Source organism: Pantherophis guttatus, chromosome 8 (genome assembly GCF_059756535.1).
Source record: "Pantherophis guttatus breed Tessera chromosome 8, ASM5975653v1, whole genome shotgun sequence".
NCBI classification, from domain to species: Eukaryota; Metazoa; Chordata; class Lepidosauria; order Squamata; family Colubridae; genus Pantherophis; species Pantherophis guttatus.
Window position 1 is genome coordinate 11395372 of NC_142070.1, and position 19979 is coordinate 11415350.

Here is a 19979-nt window from a genome sequence, read left to right on the forward strand (position 1 = left end):
TGTCAACACTGTGAAAGTCCAAAGTATGGCATATGATAGATGTCCCCTTTTCCACTTCCTGTCAGGGTTCCGAATAATACATCCACCAAAAGCAGAACTCCAAGACAGGTATATTCTTCAAAGAACATGTTTATTGGACACACCATATCGGCACAGCTAGTGAAGACCAACTCTAAAAGTTTTCGCGGTTTCTCCCCTAATTAAAAGAGCAAATATTCCCTCCCCAGGTGTCACCACTCACATTGTCCGATGAAGGTAGCTGGGAGGCTGCTTGGTCACTCCTCTGCCATCTGCTGGGATGACCTTGGTTCCCCAGAGGAAAACTTGTTGCTTTGACTGGTAGCCGATCTATCTACTTCCCCGCTCCCTTCCCCCTTTCAAAGTTCATGGCAACTATGGAGCAAGAGAGAAATGGCTTCAACCAGGTCAGCTTCAGAGTTGACGCTTCCATTAAAAACATATGTGCTACTTACATGCCATTTGTACATTGTATCCATGTGTGTGGTCGTAGTAGAAGGGAAAGACTCAAATGTGGTCTCATGAATCATCACTCAGAGATATGATATAAACGAATGAACTTGGATGTAGGGATGAATAAAATGTTTCCTAACCACCATTTGCAAAAGAACAGCATCTGTGACTTGGGTAACTCATTTCTTTTTCTGAAAAGCAGACCCAGTTCTTAGAAATCAATGGAATTTTGAATCTCAAAGATTATCAAAACAACTTGTTTCTTTTCGGTTTTGGTTTAGTTTTTGCAAGAAAAAAGATCCTTAATCGGAGGAGCAGAGTTTTCAAGTTCCCAATAGCAAAAAGGATAAATGAAACCTTCAATGGGATAAAATTTAGCCTGCTGAACAACACCAGGGAGCCTTAATCCCAATATTTTAGGGGATTAGTCACTATTTATATTATTATGATGAGAATAAATATAGGAAGGAAAGAATGCTTTGGTCACTGAAAGTTCCCACAAAGCAACAGTGAAACATAAATATGACTCACTGTTTAAACCAGGGGTCTCCAACCTTGGCAAGTTTAAGACCTCTGGACTTCAACTCCCAGAATTCCTCAGCCAGCAAAGACCCCTGGTTTAAAAGTCACAATTTATTGGCAACTTTTGCAGGTGTGCCAAATGCAGCTAGATTTAAGGAATCAGGCTGTGGGCTGTTGATACATTGCATAGATCAAAGGATGTAAGAACAAGACAGGGTTGGTGGAACCAAGCCCACTTCAGTTAATTGGCACCCCAGTGTTGCATGCTGGGTTACAATTAGCCAAAAGAATAACCTCTGCATTGTGACATCATAAGTGCCACCCTTTTGTACCATCATTAAGTGTTGTACCTTATGATTCTTGACGAATGTATCTTTTCTTTTATGTACACTGAGAGCGTATGCATCAAGACAAATTCCTTGTGTGTCCAATCACACTTGGCCAATAAAGAATTCTATTCTATTCTATTCTATTCTATTCTATTCTATTCTATTCTATTCTATTCTATTCCATTCCATTCCATTCCATTCCATTCCATTCCATTCTGTACAGTACTTGCATCACCATGTTCCACAAAAGTAATCAAGAGATGGATTTTTTTTCACCTGCCCCTTCTGCAATGCCCATGATTCAGGTAGTCCTTGACTTAAAACCTTTCATTTAGTGACTGAAGTTACAATGGCATGAAAAAAGCGACTTTTCATCACACTTAGGACCTTCACAGCATACTCACAGTCACACGATCAAAATTTGGGCCCTGGATAAATGGAACGCGATTCACAAGTTATGGCATCCCAGGGTCATGTGGTCTCTATTTGCAATCTTCCCGTTGGCTTCCACAAGCAAAGGCAAAGGGGGGAGGGAGCCAGATCTGCTTAATGACTTATGTGATTCACTTAACAACTGCAGCTTAATGAGCCGCGGTGGTACAGTGGTTAGAGTGCAGTGCTGCAGGCTATTTCTGCTGATCTCCGGCTGCCCACAATTTGGCAATTCGAATCTCACCAGGCTGAAGGTTGACTCAGCCTCCATCTTTCTGAGGTGGGTAAAATGAGGACCCAGATTGTTGGGGGGCAATAGGCTGACTGTAAACAGCTTAGAGAGGGCTGGAAAGCACTGTGAAGCGGTATATAAGTCTTAAGTGCTATTGCTATTAATAACCATGACCAAAAAAGGGAGTAAAATCAGCATCACTCACCTAACAACCATACTGAAAAGCAACAGAAATTCTGGTCCCAATTGTCATAAGTCGAGGACCACCTGTATGGCAAATGAACCTTAGGGTGGGCTTCTTGGAGTACGCAGAGCTCAAAACTGCACCTCTTCTTATGGATTGGGGGAAATCGGAGTGATTACAAGGGGCAAAATCCAAATACTTCAGACAAATATTTCCCTTTAAACACAGCCCACCCACCCACCCACCCACCCAAAATCAGTTGTCCCTTGAGTTCCTTGGACTTTCCTGCTTTAGGAGCATGGTTTCCCAAATTCTGCAATGGCCAAATCAGCCTTTGAGCCAAAGAAAATGTTGTACATTCTTGTTGTAAGGTGTACGTGTTTTCATTTAACTTAGATAATTTGTGTTACTTCCCTGTCCGCCCAATCCAAGATATTTATTCAAAGTTTCATCATTTCAGAGAGGGAATTGTGTTAATTATCATAGCCAGAACAACAACCAGATAAGACATATCTTATATTGCATTCTTCATGGACAAAATGCAATGTAAGATACATGATAAGGAAGTTATAAATGCTATTTGAAAATGGTAAGGCTGCTGGGAGGAATGTTGTAACTAGAAAAATGGAATGTTTGCGTGGCTTGTATAATGTGTGCAAATATTATAATTGTGACTGGTACCTGAACAAATGCAAACAAGGGATTAATTTGATAAATGTGCATAGAAAGGCGTTCGGCATAATTCTGACTGCAAATGAATTCCGGATCACAATGGGCAACCTTTGGAAAGTACAGTGTGACTTTTTATTGTACAGGCATTATGCAGAGAAGACTTAGATGCTGATTTAGAAAAAGCACGCAATCAGGTTTGAATTATGAAACATTTCGCACAAATAGGGAATTGAAAGTCAGTTAATGACTGTGGTAAAAGTTGATGCAAGTAAATAATTGTATGCGAATAATTGGAATGCTTGGCAAATGACTTCAACCCTAAACAGAGATTTTTTTTTTTGTAAATATTTTTTATTTATTTTTTCAAATTTAAACATAAAAACATAACTTTCAAGAGCAAAAATCTCGATCCGGTCATAGATGGTAACCACGCTTACATTCCTTTCACAAGCTCAATTCACAATTTCCATTACTTCTTTTATAAATAAACAAAAAAAGGGAAAAAAAAGAACATAACCCTAAACAGAGATTTTAAACCAGAATGTGTGATGTTCCCTTATTGTTATTTATTTGTGAATGAACATATTTAAACATATTTAAGAAGCAAAAGGGACGGGGTGGCTCAGTGGCTAAGACACTGAGCTTGTCGATCGAAAAGTCGGCAGTTCAACAGTTCGAATCCCTAGTGCCGCTTAACGGAGTGAGCTCCCGTTACTTGTCCCGACTTCTGTCAACCTAGCAGTTCGAAAGCACATTAAAAAATATGCAAGTAGAAAAATAGGGACCACCTTTGCTGGGGAGGTAACAGCGTTCTGTGTGCCTTTGGCGTTTAGTCATGCCGGCCACATGACCACGGAGACGTCTTCGGACAGCGCTGGCTCTTCGGCTTTGAAACGGAGATGAGCACTGCCCTCTAGAGTTGGGAACGACTAGCACATATGTGCGAGGGGAACCTTTACTTTTATTAAGAAGGAAAAGTGAATGTGTCAAGGGAAAGGAGAACTCCAAGAATATTGTGTTGTGAGTTCTATAAAGCTGATGCAACCCACACAAGTCTAGGTTTATTATGCACAGTCTGGCAGGGATTAAGAAAAGTATGTTTATTTTAAAGAGAGAACAAATTTCTAAGCCCCAGATATTAACAACAGAATCAAGGTATTTCAAAACTTTTACCATGTTACATCCATCAACGTCTGGCTGGGAGGTACCACGCTTGCTAAAACAAGAACCAGAGAAACCAACTAGACCAGTTTTGGCAACTTAACCCTGAGAAGAAACAGAAAGAACCATTTTCATGTAGAAGAATTAAAATTAAGTGTCATCTTGGACTGTGCGGGTGAAATGATATTTTGGGGAAAATCAAATATACCATTTACAGCCACATGTCTAGCCTTACTAGGACCAACTATTGGTAGAAATACCCTTCTGGGTTCAGTTCCAAGTGGGGAAAAAGACACTGGATTCATGGAGGTTGCTTGGAAAGAAGGTTTATTGATGAAGAGGATCACGTGGCTTGAGTTCCTGAGCAGAAAAAGGACAGAGATGCTGAGAGTGCCTTGGTTTTATGCCCTCTGTTAATTAATTAATTTATTTATTTTGTCGCATTTCTATGCCGCCAAACTCCCAAGGGACTCTGGGCGGCTTACAACAGAGAATAAAACAATGCAACAATATCCCATGCAAAAGTTAAAAGAAGACATTAAAACGTTAAACACATACACTCCAATTTGTGGCCGGATCTCGCAAGATCACTATAACGAGATCAACGGCCACAGGCCTGCCGGAAGAGCCAGGTCTTCACCGCTTTCCGGAAGGCCAATAGGGTGGGGGCGGTCCGTACTTCAGGAGGTAATTGGTTCCAGAGAGCCGGGGCAACCACAGAGAAGGCCCTCCCCCGCAGGCCTGCCAGGCGACATTGTTTAGCTGACGGGAACCGGGGGAGACTGACTCTGTGGGATCTTACTGGTCACTGGGAGCTATGTGGTAGAAGGCGGTCTCGAAGATAACCTGGTCCTGAGCCATGTAGGGCTTTAAAGGAAATAACCAACATCTTGAATTGCACCCGGAGACCGATAGGGAGCCAGTGCAGTTCGTGGAGAATTGGTGTAATGTGGGTGTATCTAGGTGCACCCACTATAACTCACGCTGCTGCATTCTGGACCAACTGTAGTCTCCGAACACTTTTCAAGGGTAGCCCCATGTAGAGCACATTGCAATAGTCCAACCGTGAGGTGACAAGGGCATGAGTGACTGTGAGGAGAGCCTCCCGATCCAAGTAGGGTCACAATTGGTGCACCAGACCAACCTGTGCAAAGGTCCTCCTAGCTACAGCTGTCAGATGTTGTTCCAATCTCAGCTGTGAGTCTAGAAGGACACCCAAATTGCAAGCCCGTTCTGAAGGGGGCACTTTTTCTCCCCCCAAAACCAAGGATGGACAATCAACATAGTCTTTAGGGGGCAAGACTCTGTTGGGCTTTGAATTTGAGCTTGTGTTCTGATTGGTTGTCAGACTCCCAAGGGGCCATGCAGGGGCAACTCTGTAGTCTGTCCTGAGTCCCAAGCTTGGTTGACTCTTGCTGGGTGATGATGTAATGAAAAGGCTTTTGGATTCTTATTATGGCTCTGCCTGAAGGAGGTAGATCTTTGTTATGTAGAATAGACTGGCCCAGGCCTTAATGGCTCATTGACAAAGGGGGTGGGGGCGAGTTTCTGTCTCACTTTTAGGGGAAATATTCTGCCCTTTTAATATTTTCTAAAATATTTCACTTTCCTAGAAGAGGGGTGGGTGCTAACTTCCTACACAACCAAAATGTTAAGAACCAATTTCTTAATGTTGGATTTTTTTTAGTAAAGGGTTGGAACTACCGGTAATTAATGTTTGGATAAGAGAACTGTCAAGAAAATTCCCAGCTATAACTTTGCTAGAGAGGGGAGGGGGGAAAAACCCCTAGAAGGATGCAAATCACTTTCATGTTGGTTGCTAAGACTTGGATATATAATCTTCCTTCTTTTACTTCAGTTCTACAGAATTAAACATGTAGTAAAGTTGGCACCAAAGTCGGATTTTGCCTTCCTATGAAGAGGTTTATTTATCACCTAAAGCAGGGGTGTCCAATGTTGACATCTCTAAGACTTGTGGACTTCAACTCCCAGAATTCCCTAGCCAGCCGTTGGGGAATTCTCGCTGGGAAATTCTGGGCTGGCTGGGGAATTCTGGGAGTTGAAGTCCACAAGTCGTAAAGTTGCCAAGGTTGGAGACCTCTGCTCTAAACAACACTACACAGTTTGATTAATTCTTTCCTGAGGGAAAAAACCTAATTCCTTTCATGCTTTTCAGACTGAGACATTTTTTCCCCCCAAAAAAAGTTCTGCTATCTGGCTGAGGAATGAAATCGGTCTGTAAATTCCAAACAGCAGAGCCTTTGGTGAAAAGATAAAGCTTTTTTAGTAAAAAGGGAGGGTATTTCCTTCGTTTTTAAAACCGTCCTTGTTTTTATAAGAACATCTGAAGAAAAAGAACTCTTCATGCTGGCTTGGGTCGTTTGAGTTGGGCCTAAAAGGGATATTATCGACAACAGTTGTTAGATCTTTAAAAAAACGGACGAAGTAACTCTGACTGCTCTTACTAAAAATGTTCTGACCTAGGCTTCCTGAGACAGTAAAAAGCATACAATTAGTCCCAAAAACCCTCTTTTTATTTCAAGGACTGGGAATTGTGTTCATTCACAGCCCATAATGAGTCACAAATAGTTTGTAAAGAGTCCGACAGAAGTCTGCCACAGTCCTTCGGGATAAGGCTGATAAGCACCCACCTTTATCCCCCTTGACACGCTGCCAAAGACCTAATTGGCAATTAGCTTTGCAAGGCCACACGGAGCACAGAGTCAAAACGGAGCTTCAGAATTTAAACCGACCAGAACGAACAAAGTTGCTTCCTGCAAAGGCTCACGTCCCTTTGCTCCTCCTTTATGTCTTATGGGGGGGGCAATCATCTCCAACCCCTACTCCCGAGTCGTCCCTTTTGTCTTAACTGTTCTTGCCTTCTGGCAGCTCTGCGCATGCGCATACTGGGAACAGGCTTCCCCTGTTCCTCTGTCTCGCTGATGTCCAACTCTGGAGGCTCCTGAGGCAGCACATAACTCCCAGATGGTCCTGGCCCCATCTCTGCCTCCGACGCAGAGCCCTCATCCGAGCCTTCCCCAGACTCCAGGACTGGCCCATGTTCCTCCCCAACCTCCTCACTGTCCAACTCTGCTGCCAGCTCTGCAGGCCGCTGGCGAACCACACACACACACACAAAAAAAAAAAAGCTGGCAGTGGCTCTATTGAACTTTCTGGGAAAATGGGGTGCTTTTACCTTTCATTTTGGCAAGTCAGCAAAAAAAGAAGAAGAAGAAACGTTGTTGTTTTTTTAAAAAAAGTCCTTTCTTTTAAGCAATTCCTATTTTTAATTCCAGACTTCTTCCTTATAGCTATCTCACATTGACTTCAACTTCAGTTTCTTTCTGTTTGATAATAACCAGTGGACGGTCATTTAGTCCATGCTGTTACTTTTTCTTTCTTTTTTTGTTATGGATGAGAGGCAGAACTCCCTTCCTGGAATTGATGCTTCAACATAAAATATATCTGAACCCACGACTTCTACTTGGTAGTTACTGGTAGCGACTCTCCTGGCTGGTTTATTTCTCTAACCCTTTAGAAGTTTATGGCAGGTGTATCCCACATTTCTTCAGGGAGCTCAAGAGATGGTACATGGCACCCTGCTGACACACTCCATTGTTATTCTTTCAATAGCTGCAGTTATTATGCTAAACTGTTTCTAGGAGGTGGTTTGCGGCATTCCTCACAATGGGATGGATTCAGGGGTGGGCTGCTGGGGGTTCGCAGGGGTTTGGGAGAACCTCTAGCTAAGATTCTCTGCAGTTCGGAGAACCCCCAAATCCCACTCCTGGCTGGCTCGACCCACCCTGCTCCGCCCCTCTCAGGACTCCCCACCCAGCCCGTTTTGGATGCAGGTAAATGGAGGGCACGCACGGAGGCTCAGGGAGGGCGAAAAATGGGCCTATAGGAAGTTCAGGAATGCTGGAAATGGGCCTGTTTCTGGCCTCCAAAGGGCCTCCAGAGGGCCTCTGGAGCCTGGGGAGGCCATTTCTGCCTTCCCGGAGGTTCAAGGAAAGCCTCCGGAGCCCAGGGAGGGCAAACCAGTGGTGGGTTGCCCCTGGTTTGCACCGGTTCTATAGAACTGGTAGTAAAACTGGCGGGACGCTCCACCCACCGACCCCGATGTCATCAAAATGCTTCTACGCATGCGCAGAAGAGCGTACACACGGCCCCTTTGCGAACCGGTAGTAAAGGTAAGTAGAACCCACCCCTGGAGCAAACCTCCCCCCCCACCCCACTGTGGTGCAGGAGGCCGACTAGGCCATGCCCACCCAGCAACCGGGCAGAGAACCCCTTGCTAAAAATTTTGAAGCCCACCCATGGATGGATTCATGCATCATGCTAATCCATAAATCAGAATGGACAACTTTTGGATATGGGGGATCCTTGGTGCTCTCTGAGCTTGCTTGTTTTCTTGCAGTCGTTTCATTACCCAAGTTAGGTAACGTCATCAGTGCTAACAAGGAATTCTCTAGTAATGATGATGTTACCTATTTTGGGTAATGAAACATCTGCAAGAAAACAGCCAAGCTCAGAGAACACCAAGGACCCCTCATTTCAACCCTGAGCCACAAATGTTCTCCTTCATTGGAACTTTTTGATAATTGGGCCACACATACCAATGGTGGGTTTCTACGGTTCGCCCTGGTTCTGGCGAACTGGTAGCGGTGGTGGCGGGAGGCTCCGCCCACCCACCCGGACGTCATCATGGACATCAGTGGTGGGTTGCCCCTGGTTCAGACTGGTTCTATAGAACTGGTAGTAAAACTGGAGGGAGGCTCCGCCCACTGACCCCAACATCATTAGAATGCTTCTGCGCATGCACAGAAGAGCATGGCCCCGTTGCAAACCAGTAGTAAAGGTAAGTAGAACCCACCCCTGACAGACACTCTGTGCATGCGCAGAAGCGCTGTGCGGACACTCACAGTTCCGAACCGGTAGCGAAGGTAAGTGAAACCCACTACTGACACATACACGTTTTCAATCGCGCCAAGAGCTATTGTAGTTAGAGGCCATTGGGAAGTGTGTGAGGGCCCATCTCAGATATTTTCTGAATGACTTGCCTTTGGCTTTCAGATTGTGGAGATTCTCAGTTATCCAGGTCATAGTTGTCTCAAAGATGCTTTTTCAAAAGGTAACTGGACTGTTTTGTCCCTTGAGGAAGAAGAAGAAAATGTTCCGCTTCTCATCCGAGAAGCTTCATCGGTTCTGGCAGGATGGTGGGGGTGATGAAAGGATTAGTTCTGATAGGATGGGAGGGTAGGGGAGTTGGAAGGATCATATTTCTTTGCAGTCATCTGGTCATTAGTACTATCCCTGAGAGCTCTTTTAATGAAAGGTAAACCTTTACTAAAGGAAAGTGATTACAGTGTAACAAAGCCAGATTTGAGGATTTCCTGTTTAGTCCCGATAATTTTCCTTTCTCTCAAGCCCTCCCCCGCTTGGTCCTCTTGTTGATATCCAGTAAGAGTAAATTTAGGTGTTTTGGTAACAGCGCTACATTTTGGCGCCTTTTTGGATGGGCGTTCTGCCTGCCGTTCCCAGGATAGTGTCCTTGAATCTCTCAACCGTTGTCTCTCGATGGCGCCTCTGATTCCTGTCATCCTCCCTCCCTATCTTCCCAATCCCCCCCTCCCCACATTTTATGGAAGTCTGCCATCAAACCAAAGCGAAACAGGGCTGAAGCGGTTTGATGGTAGATCTGACAATTAATATTGCTAGTTTCTGGGCAAGATCCGTTTAAGTTGTACGTATTTGAATCTGATATTTCGCACTTTACATTTCATGTCATACAATATGACATGCATTTATTTTAATTGTGATGCCTCTGACACAAATAAACAAACTAACATCGAGGGAATTCGGAAACATGGTTAGATACAGTTCTGAGATCCAGTCATCCAGCTTCAGTGGGCTTCTATAACCCTGATATTGCAAACTGCCCACCCCTGCCCCAAACCACAATGATTGGTTTGCACAACACAAATTAAAACACAAGCTACTTTATTACCCAAGACACAAAACATCTGAGGCGTCTCCAAGGGGTATGATAAATTAGGCTGAGGGATAACACCCCAAACCTTTCCCTGAGTTTCATGGCTGAATGGGAATTTAAACATCTAAGCAGTGTACCAAACTGAGTTCAGCAGGTAAGCAAGCCAATTGCATGTCTTTTTTTTATTTTTTATTTTATTTTTTACACAAACACACAAACATACAATGCATTTTTTCTGAACAGAGTATTGGCCAAGTCACAAATTTATACAATTTTGAGTCATCTCCAACACAATTTATATATTTCACTTTTTGCCATAATAATCTTTCTCTCTAATTTTTATTAACCAATGTTACCCTTCGCCCTAATCTCTAATTTTAAATCAAATTTAATTTTTTCCTTTTCTTGCTCCAAGTTAAAACCCTTAAATTTAAAATTTCACAACATAATGTAATTCCCCGTATTTGCCTAGATTCCCTTATTCTAATCACAAATATTTTTCTTTGTCAACTTTTCCAAATATTACAATCCAATATCTTACTAAAAGTCACTTAAGTATATAGCATTACAATCATTCATTTCTTTTCCATTTCTTTTTCAAATATATATGTAATCTCGCCAATCGCATGTCTTGATACGTTCCTAAAGCAGAGGTGGTATTCAGCCGGTTCGGATCAGTTCAGGCGAACCAATAGTAGCGACGTGTGGGTGGACCCACCTGCCCGGACGCAATCCTGTCCTACGTCACTGTGGTTTTGGCACTGCATGAATGTGTGGATGGCGCGTGCGAGCGAAATGCTGTATTGTTTAACATCGCACACATGTGTGGATGGCATGCGCACACTGACATTTCCGGTGCTGGGCAAACCATTGGTGACAGAATGTGAAGGCTGCCTCTGTCCTAAATGATTTATTTCCTAAATCTGAGGTTTCAGTTCCTCCATTAGAGCTTGAGGTTGCTCTGTGATGGTTTGGTTTGGAAAATGACTCTATAGCAGTAATGGCTAACCTTTTTGCCGTCACATGCCAAAAGTGGGGGGAACGCGGGGGGGGTTTACGCACATGTGTGCCCACACCCATAATTCAATCCCCCATGCCCCACCCCTGCTCATGCGTGTGTGACCCCTCCCTTCGCGTTCCCCCTGCTTTTGGCACGCAATGGCAAAAAGGTTACCGGTGGGCCCAGTAGGCCCGTTTTTATTATTATTTGTTCAACTTGTATACCGCCTTTCTCCGAAGACTCAAGGTGGCTTACAATGCATTTAAAAACCATATATAAAAACATTAAAAATTAAAACATTAAAAACAATTAAAACCCATTCACACTCCAGAGGCTTTCTTGGAGCCTGGGGAGGGCGAAAACAGCCTTCCCCACCCCCCCAAAGGCTGTCCGGAGGCCGGAAATGGCCCATTTCCCAACTTCCGGTAGGCCCAGAAGGCCTGAAAATGGAGCTCAGGAGGGCTTCGTACAGCCCTCCCGAGCTCCATTTTCACTGGCAGAGGGTTGCAAGAGACTGTCACAGCTGAAAACAGAGCTCGGGAGCCCCCAACACAAGTGATGTTGAGTTGGCCAAGCCCACCCTGGCCACATAACCCTCCCCCCCTCCCCCGAGATCAAACACATCCCTGATGCGGCCCTCAATGAAATCAAGTTTGACACCCGTGTCCTAGATCTTCTCGATCTTTCTAACGGGTTTGCATGCCTCGAGAACCCCTCACAGAAACCAAACCACAAGCAGCAGATGTCTTATTTCAAATGAACCCAGGAATGGGTTGTGTAATATCCTGCTGGTGTGATCTGTATGACCCGTTATAGTAGCTTTACATTCTGGCTAATAACGACATATTTTAGTTGCAAAGAAAGTAGAAGAAAGGCAGATGTCTCAAGGGGACATATAAGAATATATTTAGTTGGCCAGCTATTTCCGCAACAGCCCAAAGGATTTCTGTTCACAGGCCATAAATGTGTATTAAATCAAATACTTGGACAGAGGGACGACATGACATTCTTGTCTCTTTGTAAATACTTTCATAGGCTTTTATTTATTTTTCCTTTCTCTTCTTCCATCCTGTCTATGAGTAGTTACTTCTTTCGCTTGCATTCCCCATCCAAGCATTAATGCCGACGCTTTGATAGATAGTCCTTGACTTACAATTGACCCCAAAATTTCTGTTGCTGAGTGAGACAGTTGTTAAGTGACTTTTGTCCCATTTTACAACCTTGTTTCTTGCCACAGTTGTTAAGGGAATCACTGCAGTTGTTAAGTTAGCAACAAGGTTGTTAGGTGCATCTGGCTTCCCCGTTGACATAGCTTTCAAAAGGTCGCAAATGGTGATTGTGTGACCCCCCCAGGGCACTGCAACTGTCATAAATATGAACCAGTTGCCAATTGTCTGAATTTTGATCACATGACCATGGCGATAGGTGCAACAGTCGTAAGTGTGGAAAATGGGTGTAAATCACATTTTTTTCAGTCAAGGATTAGTGATATTCTCTCTTTCTTTCTCTCTCTCTCTCTCTCTCTCTCCCTCCCTCTCTCTCTTTCTTTCTCTCTCTCCCCCTCCCTCCCTCTTTCTCTCTCCCTCTCTCCCTTTCTCTCTCCCCCTCCCTCCTTCTCTCTCTCCCTCCCTCTTTCTCTCTCTCTCTCCCTTTCTCCCTCTCTCCCCCTCCCTCCCTCTCTTTCTCTCTCCCCCTCTCCCTCTTTCTCTCTCTCCCTCTTTCTCTCTCTCTCTCCCTTTCTCTCTCTCCCTCCCTCTTTCCCTCTCTCTCTCCCTCCCTCTCTTTTTCTCTTTCCCCCTCCCCCCTCTCCCTCTTTCTCTCTCCCTCTCTCTCTTTCTTTCTCTCTCCCCCTCTCCCTTTCTCTCTCTCCCCTTTCTCTCCCTTTCTCTCTCCCCCTCCCTCCTTCTCTCTCTCTCCCTCCCTTTTACCCTCTCTCCCCCTCCCTCCCTCTCTTTCTCTCTCCCCCTCTCCCTCTTTCTCTCTCTCCCTCTTTCTCTCTCTCTCTCCTTTTCTCTCTCTCTCCCTCTTTCCCTCCCTCCCTCCCTCCCTCTTTCTTTTTCTCTTTCCCCCTCCCTCCCCCTCTCCCTCTTTCTCTCTCTCCCTCTCTCTCCCTCTCTTTCTCCCTCTCTCTCCATCCCTCTCTCTCTCTCTTTCTCTCCTAAAAAACTTTGATTCTACCTCACATTTTCTCCAGCAAATTCTATGACAAGAAATAATTAAACCTTTACTACATTTTTTTAAAAAAAGATACCTTTGCAGCTGAGTAAGGAAGCTCTTCGATTTCATTTGCTCTTTGTTTTTGCTTTACAAAGTCAACAAATGATGCGAATAATGGTGAAAAGAATAGGTGCGATCCATCCATCTATTAATTTCACCCAAATGTGATCAAACTACAGGATATGAATTAGTAATTCACAATATAAAGATATTCAAATGTTAAGAGAGAAAAGGGGATTTGTTTTTTCTGGAAATTTGTTTCATAACCAGAACAGCTTCTGAAAAACTGACCACATTGCTTAAAAACATTTCCCCTGTGCAATTGCTAAAAAGGAAAAAAAGGGAAAAAAACTCATACAAATCAGCATTTTTCAAAAAGCCCCTGCTATGAATAAAATGTTGCTTTATCTGGTATAGTAATTATTTTAGCTAAACATTATATGTGGAGGGTCCATAATTCTTGATGTTTTGCTCAATTCCAAATATTGGGGATATAGCCAGGAGGGGAAAAATGAACTCTTAATCAACAGCTGTCACTCTGAAAATGATGTTAAGAATTGCATTAACGTAGGATTAAATTATAGTAATATAGGACAAGCCTAAACAATGGGGCTTGATGTCTATAGCTCTTTAAATTGTGCCTACAAGGCGTTAGTGACATAACTATCAATAGAATCTTTCTCCATCTTCACACTAGTGCAATTTCCCCTTACTATGTTCCAAAACCGACAAAAAAGACACCAGAGAAATACCATACAATTCTATCTCTACAGCTGCATTCAAAAATAGACATTTCTATAGACATTGTCATCATGACAATGGATTCAACTAAGGTTTGATATGGTGGTCAACATCCAAGAACTTGCAACCTAAGGATTCAAACCTGTGAAGTATGAAAGTGGTAAATGGTCGGGCAGCAATAAACAGATCACACAGTATCAATAGAAGGGAATATTTGTAGCTCTGGGTTTATTTAATTTATTTCATTATTCATATTTCTATGCCGCCCACTCTCCGAGGACTCTGGGCGGCTTACACCAAAGACAGTATACTAAATACCATATTGCCCCCAACAATCTGGGTCCTCATTTTACCCACCTCGGAAGGATGGAAGGCTGAGTCAACCTTGAGCCAGTGAGATTTGATCTGCTGATCTGCTGAACTAGCGGTCAGCTGAAGTAGCTGCAGTACTGCACTCTAACCACTGTGCCACCTCGCCATCTCGGCTTGGTTGAACTGTGGGTTCCTTGGTACACTCTGAACTTGATGGTTTTTAGAATAGAATAGAATAGAATAGAATAGAACAGAATTCTTTATTGGCAAAGTGTGATTGGACACACAAGGAATTCGTCTTGGTGCATACGCTCTTGGTGTACATAAAAGAAAAGATACATTTGTCAAGAATCATAAGGTACAACACTTAATGATAGTCATAGGGAAACAGTCAATATAAATCTTAAGGATACCAGCAACAAGGTTACAGTCATACAGTCATAAGTGGGAGGAGATGGGTGGCGGGAACGATGAGAAGATTAATAGTAGTGCAGACTTAGGAAATAGTTTGACAGTGTTGAGGGAATTATTTGTTTAGCAGAGTGATGGCGTTCAGGAAAAAACTGTTCTTGTGTCTCGTTGTTCTGCTGTGCAGTGCTCTATAGTGTTGTTTTGAGGGTAGGAGTTGAAACAGTTTATGTCCAGGATGCGAGGGTCTGTAAATATTTTCACAGCCCTCTTTTTGACTTGTGCAGTATACAGGTCCTCAATGGAAGGCAGGTTGGTAGCCATTGTTTTTTCTGCGGTTCTAATTATCCTCTGAAGTCTGTGTCTGTCTTGTTGGGTTGCAGGACCAAACTAGACAGTTATAGAGGTGCAGATGACAGACTCAATAATTCCTCTGTAGAAGTGTATCAGCAGCTCCTTGGGCAGTTTGAGCTTTTTGAGTTGGCACAGAAAGAACATTCTTTGTTTTCTCACAGACATTTCATTGCCCAGCTAGGTAACATTATCAGTGCTAGAAGGGAGTGGGGTTTGCTCTGTTTATATCCAAATATCCTTATATACAATTATAAGATAGATAGATAGATAGATTATCTATCTATCTATCTATCTATCTATCTATCTATCTATCTATCTATCTATCTATCTATCTATCTATCTGATAGATAGATAGATAGATAGATAGATAGATAGATAGATAGATAGATAGATAGATAGATAGATAGATAGATAGATAGATATTATAGGGTCCTTGGTGCTCTCTAGCTTGGTTGTTTATATATATTTATATGTCACAGTGATAGGGACAGCTTGCAAATACAAATCCACATCATCTACCTGTCCAGGTGGAGCTGTTAGGAGCTAAGGTTGCAGAGAAGGACCCTTTTTAAGGATCCATTTTAAAATGTGATTTTGTAACCGTCTTTTCTGGAGAGAAAAGCCAAGACATCCCACTCACCCTTGTCATAATTTCAACGATTAAAATTTGGACGCCTTTCCCCCCCACTCCTACTGACAATCAGTCGTGAACCGGGGGGGGGGGGAATCAACTGACTTGAATATGTAGCCTACCTCTTTCCTTCAAACGTCCACAATCAGGACGTAAACAAACGCAGGAAAATTCTTCCAGAGGATTGCAGTAAATCTTAAAATAAGCCCTACGAAAAAACAAGAGAAGGTCTTCCAACAGTTTTCCGACCGTTTCGTGAAGAACAATAGCAGGACGCTGCTAGCTAATATCTCCCCCAAAGGGCGAGCTAAGTATAGTAACAAAAATAAAGCCACTTATTTGTATTGAACACTGTCCCACAGTTGACCGGCTAAATCTCCCCTCTCCAGCCATCTGCTCATCTGTTTCGGGTTTAAAAATGTATGGAGACCTTGAGTGTTTTAAAGACAGATTCCGTACTATACCATAGGTTTCATTCAGCCTCTATTTGCATCATTTGGGCTCCTTATCATGTTGTTCCCACCTAACGTTCCCACCTATAATCAAGATCAAGGGAGGTACTAATACCACTCTATAAAGCCTTAGTAAGACCACACCTAGAATAATGCATCCAGTTTTGGTCACCACACTGTAAAAAAGATGCCTGTCCTTTCTTTCTGGTGATTAAAAGGTTAAATATAGTAAAAATGAAGTCATTTCAATAGAGCTTCCTCTTGGCTTTATAATAGGCCGGCCTGGGTCTGGAGAAGGCAGCCTTTCCCTCCAGCCTTACCTCTGGGAGAGAGATTCATCTCACCAAAGATGAACAAAATCAAACTTCATTTTAAAAAAAAGAAAAGAAAAATGTAGAATAGAATAGAATAGAATAGAATAGAATAGAATAGAATAGAATAGAATAGAATAGAATAGAATAGAATAGAATAGAATAGAATAGAATAGGTGGAATGGAATGGAATGGAATGGAATGGAATAGGAATAGGAATAGGAATAGGAATAGGAATGGAATGGAATGGAATGGAATGGAATAGAATAGAATAGAATAGAATAGAATAGAATAGAATAGAATAGAATAGAATAGAATAGAATAGAATAGAATAGAATAGAGTTGGAAGGGACCTTGGAGGTCTTCTAATCCAACCCCCTGCCCAGGCAGGAAACCCTACACCACTTCAGACAAATGGTTATCCAACATCTTCTTAAAAGTTTCCAGTGTTGGAGCATTTACAACTTCTGGAGGCAAGTTGTTCCGCTGATTAATTGTTCTAACTGTCAGGAAATTTCTCCTTAGTTCTAAGTTGCTTCTCTCCTTGATTAGTTTCCACCCATTGCTTCTTGTCCTGCTTTCAGGTGCTTTGGAGAATAGCTTGACTCCCTCTTCTTGGTGGCAGCCCCTGAGATATTGGAAGGCTGCTATCATGTCTCCCCTAGTCCTTCTTTTCATCAAACTAGACATACCCAATTCCAGAACCCATTCTTCATATGTTTTAGCCTCCAGTCCTCTAATCATCTTTGTTGCTCTTCTCTGCGTTCTTTCTAGAGTCTCCACATCTTTTTTTTACATGGTGGCGACCAAAACTGGATGCAGTGTTCCAAGTGCATTATAAAGTGGTTTTCTTCCTGGATTCTTTTGTTATTTCCTAGTGGTCTCCCTACCAATCAGTTCTAATCCTGCTTAGCTTTCGCACGATCGGTAGGCAACGGTATTTTTGGCACGTTTGAGCAGTTATGCGCTAAGCTGATTATTCCTGCAAAAAGTCATTTATAATTGATGACAGATTCCTTGAGGAGCAGACGTCCACTGCGATTACGCATAGCTCCACAGCTGCATCTTTTACCTTACGGACAGACTTTTGCACCGAAAGGTGGCCTTGTGTCCCAGTTTACATTATCCTCTTATTTGACACGTATCCAACCTAATTCCAATCTAAAGAGAAGAGGAAAAAGCGGTCTCCATCCACCGTTGGCACATACCGTACTCTGTTTTTCGATCATGACGCAACGGGGTTGCAATGCTGTCTAAAGCGCCATGTTTATTTCAGCAGATATTTCCAACTGGTTCTTCTTTCTGTTTTGCTCGATTGCATATTTATGTTTTGCAGAAGACGATGAAATGTCACCAGGCTGTCTGTTTTCGAGGGAAATTGAAAGAGACTAAAAATAAGTATAGTCCGTAGAAGTGGCAAAAGAAGAAGTAGTATCAATGGTCACTTTCGGTAGACATTATAGAACAGTGATGGCTAACCTTTTTGCCATCATGTGCCCGTGCGGGTGGTTATGGGAGCGACGTGGCGCTCCCATATAACACCTCTCCTGCGCGAGCTGCACTGGCTCCCGGTGGTCTTCCGGGTGCGCTTCAAGGTTTTGGTTACCACCTTTAGAGCGCTCCATGGCTTAGGGCCTGGTTATTTACGGGACCGCCTGCTGTCACAAACGGCCTCCCACCGGCCAGTACGCTCTTCTAACCACTGTGCCACTGTGGCTCTTCATAATTTACAGTGTCCACCTAACTACTCTTTTATGGCAGTGTAAAACCTCTTTCCTGTTATTGCCTCATTGTTGTTATTAATGCACTTGGCAAACCAAGTACGTAACATGCGGAGGCGCAGTGGTTAAAATGCAGTAGTGCAGGCTCCTTCTGCTGACTGCCGGCTGCCAGCAGTTCAGTAGTTCGATTCTCACCAGCTCAAGGTGGGACCGCCTGCTGCCGCAAACGGCCTCCCACCGGCCGGTACGCTCTCACAGAGAGGGACTCCTCCAGGTGCCGTCGGCCAAACAATGTCGGCTGGCGGCCCCCAGGGGGAGAGCCTTCTCTGTGGGGGCACCTACTATCTGGAACGAGCTCCCCCCGGAGATACGGAGGATCCTGGATCTACGCACCTTCCGCCGCGCTCTCAAGACCTTTTTATTTCACCAGCCTGGTCTGGCCTAACCTCTCCTATTCTCTTTTTAATGTAAATTTTAATGTAAATTTTAATTTGTTCTTAACCTGGGGTTTTAAATTTGTCTTGGGCTAAATTGATTTAATTCGATTTTACTTCTGCTCTTAAATTTTTGTATTCTATTGTGTTTTATCTTGTGCCTGTTCACCGCCCTGAGTCCTTCGGGAGTAGGGTGGTATATAAATCAAATAAAATGAAATGAAAATGAAAATGAAAAGCGTGGGGAGTGTGGGGGGGCGCGCGCACACATGCCCATATCCATAATTCAATGCGCCCCGCCCCCACCCACTCACGCTCCCCCTGCTTTTGGCACACAATGGCAAAAAGGTTACCAGTGGGCCCGGTAAGCCTGTTTTTCACCCTCCCCAGGCTCCAGAGGCTTTCTTGGAGCCTGGGGAGGGCGAAAATGGCCTCCCTCATGCTCCCGGAGGCTGGAAATGGCCGTTTCCCAATTTCCAGTGGGCCCGGAAGGTCCAAAAATCAGCTGGCCGGTAAGCCCATGCATGCTGGAGCTGAGCTAGAGCAACGCTTGCGTGCCCACAGAAATGGCTCCCCATGCCACCACGGTTATAGAAGGAGCACAAGTAGTCCTTGACTTACAATGGTTTGCCTAGTGACTGTTCGCAGTTACAGCAGCACTGAAAAAAACCTGACTGACAACCTTTTTTTTCACACTTACCTCCACTGCAGTATCCCCATGATCATGTGATCAAAATCCAGAAATCAAGGAAATCACCTGTGCATCGGTGTAGATTCTTAGTCACCCAGGCAAAGTTCTCTGGAAGTTGAGCTGGGGCAATTGAACTTTTTAAAGCACATGCAACTATCACACAACTTTTCTTCTCTTTTTATTACTTTGATGTAGGAGAAGGAACAGGAAGAGACTGGGGGTGGAGTCAAGTGAGTCATCAGCCTAGAGTCCTTATGTCCTCACAAGCAGTCCAACCCTTCTTGAATTCCATTAACTCTTATCTAGTGCCAATTTAGTGCTGACTGGATTCTTATGAATAGGCATGAGCAATAAATCAGCTTAACTGACTTACTGCTCATGCCTATTCACAAGAAACTAGTCAACTAAAAGTCAGTGCTACATTGGTGCTAGACAAGTGTTAAATGAATTCAAGAGGGGCTGACATGTAGTCAAACAGAAGAGAGCCAGTTTGGTCTAGTGCCGTGATGGCGAACCTATGGCACACGTGCCACAAGTGGCACACGTAGCCATATCAATGGGCACCCCAGCTCAGCTCTGGCTCGCATGCCAGCTGAATTTTGGGCCTTCTGGGCCCACCAGAAGTAGGGAAACAGGCTGTTTCCTGCCTCTGGAGGGCTTGGAGTGGGTGGGGAAGGCCTGTTTTTCTTTCTCACCTGGATCCAGATCC